This window comes from Sinohyriopsis cumingii, chromosome 14 (genome assembly GCF_028554795.1).
Source record: "Sinohyriopsis cumingii isolate HCF-2022 chromosome 14, ASM2855479v2, whole genome shotgun sequence".
NCBI lineage: Eukaryota > Metazoa > Mollusca > Bivalvia > Unionida > Unionidae > Sinohyriopsis > Sinohyriopsis cumingii.
The window spans coordinates 125,029,088-125,037,598 of record NC_142974.1 but is presented as its reverse complement, the minus strand read 5'-3'; positions in this window follow the sequence as shown (position 1 = coordinate 125,037,598).

The window sequence follows — 8,511 nt, the reverse complement described above, 5'->3', positions numbered from 1 at the left end:
TATGTTCTAAAGTCATTCGGACAGAATTTTGTATTGTCTAGAAGTATCACCCTCATGAATAAAACAAAAGTTTGTATGTTAACATGTTCACCTTCAATCGCATAGGTACATGTACTTATTAAATTTCATTTTTTATGATGTGCCAAAGTTTGATTTCCTTCACATAAAAATAAGCAGAATGTATCATCGGGTGTTTACAGTTTACCATTTTACATTCTCATCATTAAAAGTGGTTCAGGTATATATATATATTATTGACTGCAATTGTCAATATGTACTTTACAAAACATATATATATATATATATATATATATATATATATATATATATATATATATATATATATATATATATATGGAACAACTGCATAAAATTATTTTAGATATACCTGTTTAAGTAACCATGTGAAGTGATACAATTTTTACTGCATACAAGTACAGAATCACTAAACAAAAATATTGTCACTAATATTTGCCAAAAATAGATATAAAATAAGTGCCTTTAAATGGCAAATGAAATATTTCAAAATTCTTCATTACTAAAGTCAAACCAATCCACAAGAAGCACCATAAAAGTCACAGATACATTCACCAAGTAATGCAAATACAGTAAACTGATACAAATGAAAATAGTAGGCTAAAGTTAGCCTTTCTTCATACCAGATTTACACAACTCAACAGCTGACCATTTCAGCAAGCAGGCTTGTATACTGTAAGAGGTCATCATACGTAAACAAGCTACTATTTCAGGTCAGTTTTATGAAAATAAAGGCTAATTTGTATGCATAGCATTGTGCTTACAATTATACATGTCAATTATCTCAATTATACCAACTGTTATACTAAGTTTTATTGAAAACTCATGATATATACAGCCCCTCTGTCTTGAGATGTAATTGGCAAGTTGGGTTGAGTTGGGTTGATGCATGTTCAACAGCTTATAAATGACTGTTTAGTTAGAATGCAATGACATTTTAAATCGTTTTTGCCGAGAGACAGGCCATGAAAGCTGAAACAGGCTTGGTCAATTTGGATCTGGACAACTGACCTTTGGATTGTGAGTCTGGAACTCTATTACCGAGGCACCATGACCCCCCCCCCCCCTTCACGATATCATGCATAGATGTCATTCTCTAAAGAAGCCGGGACTATGACAATCAAAGTGGCTTTACCACATTCATATCTAATCAAATCTCAGTATCCCAGTGAAGAAGCTCACACAATCAGATTCAAGATCACTTAATAAATATTCATAGGTCCCCTGGTAATTAGGTTTATCCAACATCTTGTCCAGATTTGCTTACTGATCAAGCGTTCCTTCCAATATTTTTTTTATCAAGTATTCCTATAATTAAGTAGAGCCAATATCTTGATGAGATTCACTTATTTACCAAATGTCCCTTGTAATAAGATTGATCCAACACCTTGAGGAATTTCACTTACCAAATATCCTTTGTAATGAAGTTTATCCAACACTTTAAATAAATTGACTATCAAGTGTCCTTTCCAAGTAAGTTTATCGAACACATTGAGGAGACTGAGTTATCAAGTGTACTTTTCAATCAAGGTTATCCATCACTCTGATGAGATTGACTTATCAAGTGTACTTTGTAATTAAGTTTATCCAACACCTTGAGGACACTGACTTAACAAGTGTCCTTTGTAATTAAGTTTATCCAACACCTTGAGGAGATTGACTTATCAAGTGTCCTTTGTAATTAAGTTTATCCAACACCTTGAGGAGATTGACTTGTCAAGTGTCCTTTGTAAATAAGTTTATCCAATACCTTGAGGAGATTGATTTATCAAGTGTTCTTTTTTAATCAAGTTTATCCTATGCCTTGAGGAGATTGACTTATCAAGTGTCCTTTATAATTAAGTTGATCAAACACCTTGAGAATATTGACTTGTCAAGTGTCCTTTGTAAATAAGTTTATCCAATACCTTGAGGAGAATGATTTATCAAGTGTTCTTTCTAATCAAGTTTATCCAACACCTTGATCAGATTAGCTTATTTATCAAGTCCGACACAAATCTATGAGAAATCGAGCTGCCCGAGTTTTCATTAAAGCAACAAATCAGATGCTTTTGTTGTTGTTGTTGTTGTTGTTGTAGGGTTTTAACGCCATTTTTCAGCACACGATAGGCTATACATGGCGGCCAGTATTAATGGTGGAGGAAGAACCCGGGAAAACCACGGAAAGAACCACCGACCCACGAGAAGCTACTGGCAAGCTTTCGTACATACCCACATTGGCTGAATCCGAGATTCGAACCAGCGCAGACAGAGGTGAGATGGCAGTGATCCGTAACGGAGAGCGCTTTAGACCACTCGGCCACTCGGGGCCCCTCAAATCAGATGCAAAATCATCTTATTTATACGAATGGATGACTTATATTTATAGTCCATTTACAAAGTTTTGTCACCATCAGACTGTTAATACAGTTCTTAAAGCCATACCAAGCCCAGACAATAAGTGCATTATCAAATTCATCCCAATCTTGAGGTTACAAGCCCATATTCAAAGTTTGATTTAAATTGTAAATGAAATATGGCCTCCAGACGGGTAGCAAAGTTGGATCTAGACTGTACAAGAAATATGGCTTCCAGAGAGGTAGCAAACTAAGTCAGATGCATTATCACCTAAATGAGGTCTGGATTTTGCCCATCATTGACTTTATAATTAAGTTGATCCAACACCTTGGGAATATTGACTTGTCAATTGTCCTTTGTAAAATAAGTTTATCCAATACTTTGAGGAGACTGATTTATCAAGTGTTCTTTCTAAACAAGTTTATCCAATGCCTTGAGGAGACTGACTTATCAAGTGTCTTTTGTAATTAGGTTTATCCAATACCTGAGGAGATTGATTTATCAAGTGTTCTTTCTAATCAAGTTTATTCAATGCCTTGAGGAGATTGATTTATCAAGTGTCCTTTGTAATTAGGTTTATCCAATACCTTGAGGAGATTGAATTATCAAGTGTTCTTTCTAATCAAGTTTATCCAACACCTTGATCGACCGCTCCGGTGCCCTAGTGGCTAGAGCATCCACCTCCGATGCGGGAGGTCGTGGGTTCGATCCCTGGCCGAGTCATACCAAAGACATACAAAAATGGTACTAACAGCTGCCTCGCTTGGCGCTCAGCATTAAGAGGTTAGTGTTAAGACTGGTCGGCCTGGTGTCAGGATAATGTGACTGGGTGGGACATTATGCTACATGTCTGCGGCATGATATCCCAGTGCTAGACATCACTATAAACTCCCACACTGCAGACATTGTAGCGATATGACTGAAATTTTTAAAATTGTTAAAGCTACGTTAAAATCCAAATCACACACACCCAACACCTTGATCAGATTAGCTTATTCATCAAATCCAACACAAATCTATGGGAAATCGAGCTGCCTTAGTTTTTATTAAAACAACTAATCAGATGTAATATCATCTTATTTATATGAATGGATGAGTCGTATTTATAGTCCATTTACAAAGTTTCGTCAAAATCAGATTGTTAATACAGTTCTTAAAGTCATACCAATCGCAAACAATAAGTTCATTATCAAATTCATCCCTGATCTTGAGGTTACAAGCCCATATTCAAAGTTTCATCTAGACTGTATATAAAATATGGCTTCCAGAGGGGTAGCAAAGCTGGATCTAAACTGTACAAGAAATATGGCTTACAAAGAGGTAGCAAACTAAGTCGATCAAATGCAATATCACCTAAATGATGTCTAGATCCTGCCCATCATTGAACTTCTAAGACACCTTGACAATACACACCCACATTCCACGTTTCCTTGTTTCATCAAAAAGATACGACTTCAAGAATGGCATCAAGCTCACAATATGCATTAATCTCACTCATTCCTCAATTTGTGTACAATCTGTATGATTAATGTTTACATAAGTCCATATTCCAAGTCTAATCACAATCAAATGTCTTCGCATGCACATTCCAATTCTCACAAGCAAGGACAATGACCCACTCACAGAAGATACATAAACCATTCTAGTCCAAATGTTAAAAATAACTGTGACCTAGTTTGGTACTGGAATATTCCACTTCTTGAGATCCATCTGCATACCAATTTTCACAACTGAAAAATGGCGTAGTGTCCACGTAGTACCAAACAATGAATGAATACAAAAACATGCAAAACACTAAAACTCCTCCTACCTCTTCCACTCGAAATAATAAACTGTCCTGAGTATAAAAACAAAATGATGATAATTAAAACTACAGCAGCTGATTTTAAACTTTGTTTTTAAAATATGGCAAGATTATGCAACATTGAATAAACTCTAAATTCACACAATCTATTACCACTTTTTGAAGAGTCAAGAATGCTATAAAAATATTTGTATCACATTTTTAACATAAGCTTGAAATCATGTTAATAACACCAACATTTAAAACAAACTCTAAAAAGATTGCAATATTTTCCATAAAAGCAATTTATCTAGAACATTTTAATATGACGTTTAGTCATTGCTAACAAAGTTATGCAATGCCCAGGCATGTCTTACAATGCTATTCTATGTCTAGGCATTTCTAACAATGCCATTCTGTGTTTCGGCAGTTATAACAATGTTATTCTGTGTCTAGGCATTTATAACAATGCTATTATATGTCTAGGCATCTCTGACAATGATATTATGTGTCTAGGCATTTATAACAATGCTATTTTATATCTAGGCATTTCTAACAATGCTATTCTATGTCTAGGCATTTCTAACAATGCAATTCTATGTCTAGGCACTTATCAAAATGCTATTCTATTCCGAGGATTCCTAACAATACTATTTTGTGTCTAGGTATTCTTATTCTACATCGAGGCATTCCTAACAATGCTATTCTGTGTCTAGGCATTCTTAACAATGCTATTCTATGTCTAGACATTTCTGACAATGCTATTTTGTGCCTAGGCATTTCTAACAATGCCATTCAATGCCTAGGCATTCTTATTCTATGTTTAGGTATTCCTAACACTGTTATTTTATGTCTAAGCGTTTCTAACAATGTTATTGTATGTCTATGCATTTCTAACAATGCTATTCTACACCTAGGCATTCTTATTTTATGTCTAGGTATTCCTAACAATGCTATTCTATGCCTAGGCATTCCTAACAATGATATTTTATGTCTAGGCATTTCTAACAATGTTATTGTATGTCTATGCATTTTAACAATTCTATTCTACATATAGGCATTTCTAACAACGCTATTTTATGCCTAGGTATTCTTATTTTAAGTCTAGGTATTCCTAACAATGTTATTATATGTCTATGCATTTCTAACAATGCTATTCTATGCTAAGGCATTCCTTACAATGTTATTCTATGTTCAGGCATTCCTAACAATGCTATTTTTTTCTGGACATCCCTAACAATGCGGTTCTGTGTCTAGGCATTTCTAACAATGCTATTCTATTCCTATGCATTCATAACAATGCTATTTTATGTCTAGGCATTTAAAACAATGCTATTATGTGCCTATGCATTTCTAACAATGCTATTCTATGCCTAAGCATTCCTATTCTATGTCTAGGCATTAGTAACAATGCTATTCTATGTCTAGGTACTCCTATTTTATGTCTATGTATTCATATTATATGTGTAGGCATTCCTGTTCCATGAATATGCATTCCTGACAATAATGCTATTATATATCTAGGCATTTCTAACACTGTTATTCTATATCTATGCATTTCTAACAATGCTATTCTATGTCCAACAGAAGGAACAAAACGTGGACATAGGACAACACATTTACACAGCCTGTGCATTTTAAATATGCAAATAAAAGAATGACTCAAGTACACTTAGTGTAATAATTTCTAAAAAAAATAAACAAAGACAAATCCTATACAGTGGTTAAAATGTAGAAAATGTGTAAACTGGCGAGGAAAGGTCAGATGTATATGTATGAAATTGCGACACGTTTAAAACTATAAGTGTAGAAAAAATTTGTTTTAAAAATCATTAAAAAATAATTTCCCATTTAGACCTCTGCCGTGCTTGTTGATAAAGTACTTCAAAGTCATTTTGCATTTAAATCTCTGTTCAAGGAACTGATACTCCACTGGTTAAAAAGCATTTATAGGCATCCAAGATGAGGTCCATTCTTATTATTAAGTGCCAAGTGTTGAAAACCTCGACAATATTCTTGATCTACAAGAATATTCTGAAGATGGATACCAAGGCGGCCATACTAATTGCAAGATCAAACATTGTTTAATTTATGACCGTCTAAATATTACAAGAATCTTCTAGTGAAAACCACATATTGATATGACCAACTAAATATTACAAGAAGTCTTCTAATGCAAACCACATATTGATGTGACCATCCATTCAGAAAGAGTGTCAATAAGATATAAGATGGGACCATGACAGCATTAAAGATCAGCACCATTTTTTCGAAAAACTAGATGCTGTATCAATCTTTTGATGCAAAGCCCTTGCCAATTTGTTTACTGTTTACGGAGAAGTATGCATAACAAGATTTTCAAGACGACAGCCATATTGAATGACAGATTGGTGCCATTATTTTTCGTAAGCCTTTGGCTTCACATTTATAAATTAGCGCCTAGGTGAAAATGCTAATTTTCACCTAGGCGCTTGCTTGAGAGGCGCTTTTTAAAGAGAAACAAATCACGTGACATAGTCATATATAACCAGCTGTTTTTCCCTCCACGTCATCTTTTCACTTGCGCTAGACGAGAGGTAGTAAGTATATATGACACTGACATTGAAAAACAGCCGCGTAGTCCATATTTTGTAGAGTGTATTTGATTAATTAAGCAGCCGACCTCGAACGCTGTTCAGGTCAAATTGCCCAAACTTACAAATTTAGCACTACTTTATGGCTGCCGACACGGACGATGTCCTGTCAATTACCCCGTCTGACTAAGACGAACTCCGTTGTTTTCAAACCGGCAAAAGCATATATTAAGGGAGATAATTCTTCCAAGAATGTTGTGGAAGGACCGTCCACTAGCAAGGCGGGGAAAGCGACCAAAAAATGGTCGACAGGGCAGAATTTAGTTGACTTGAATAAGTTAACACCATAAAAATCGCAGTTTTGCGTGAATTATTGGGTATTAACCCTAACCATGAAGACACTGGTGATAATACTGCTTTCACAGATAATAATATTTGGGACAGGGAACAAAATGTGTCAATTACTGTCCCTGAGAAATCTTGCACTCCACTGGGAGTTATTTCAAATGTATCCATGGCAGGAAATCTGAATGAAGCCCTCTTTGATACAATGCATGATGAAAATGTAGTTGCTTCTTCTATACATGAGAATGATCAAAATTTAATAGAGGAGGCATGGGAATTGCCTAAACTTAAAGTTCCCCAATATGGGGAAAAATTTCAGAGTCTCTAGCACAGCTTATTAACGCTGCTACAATATCACCGTGTATAACTGATCAGATTGTGGACAAATACAAAATTCCTCAAAATTGCAACAAAATGGGTCCCCCCAAAATTAACCCAGAGATCTGGGGAGAATTTAACAAAAGGGTACAGTCTGCTGACAAGAATTTTCGAGACACACAGCTTTTGGTCGCAGCCGGCATTATGCCCATAGTTAAACTTGCTGCTCTTGTAAAGGCGCAAATGTCCATTACTCCTGAGATTAAAGACTGCCTTTCGGATGCAATTACTTTAATGGGCCAAGTTCAATATAACATTTCTCTATGCAGACGATATATGTTAAGGCCCCACTTAAAAAAGAAGTATTCTAGTCTGTGTAATTTGAATACCCCCATCTCCTCTCTTCTCTTTGGTGATGATGTTGCCCAAGAAATAAAGAAATGCGAAACTGGACTTCGACTTAGACAAGATGAGTATGCTTCTAATTTCAATGCTAGAGGTAGGGGCTACTCTAGAGGGAGCCCAACCAGAACATATAGGGGGAGTGCACTCAACAGATACCAACCATATAATAACCCTAATCAATATGGCCACATGAATACAAATCGTGGCAGGGGAAAGATGCACATGTCTCAACAGGGAGATATTCAGCATAACTGACAGGTAAATTCAAGGGTATCAAAAATAAGTATATGTCTTGGAACATAGAAGTTGTTGACATCTGATAAGTGGATTTTACAAACGGTGGATGGTTATAAGATTGAATTTGACAAAATTCCATATCAAAACAGAGTACCGAGTGAAATCAACTTTCTAATGAACAAAAAAATCTGGTGCAAAATGAAATAGATGAAATGTTAAGGTAAAGAGCTATTAGAGCTTCTTTTCATGAAAAGGGAGAGTTTATTTCAAATTTGTTCATTGTACCTAAACCTAATGGGAAATTCTGAAGGCTTTGAATGATTTTGTCACATACAAACATTTTAAACAGGAAACCTTTTCTTATGTTTTGGAACTAATACAGGAAAATGATTTTTTCACATCTATTGATCTAAAAGATGCATATTTCAGTGTTGCAATACATACAAATTTTAAAAAATATCTAACATTTCAATGGAA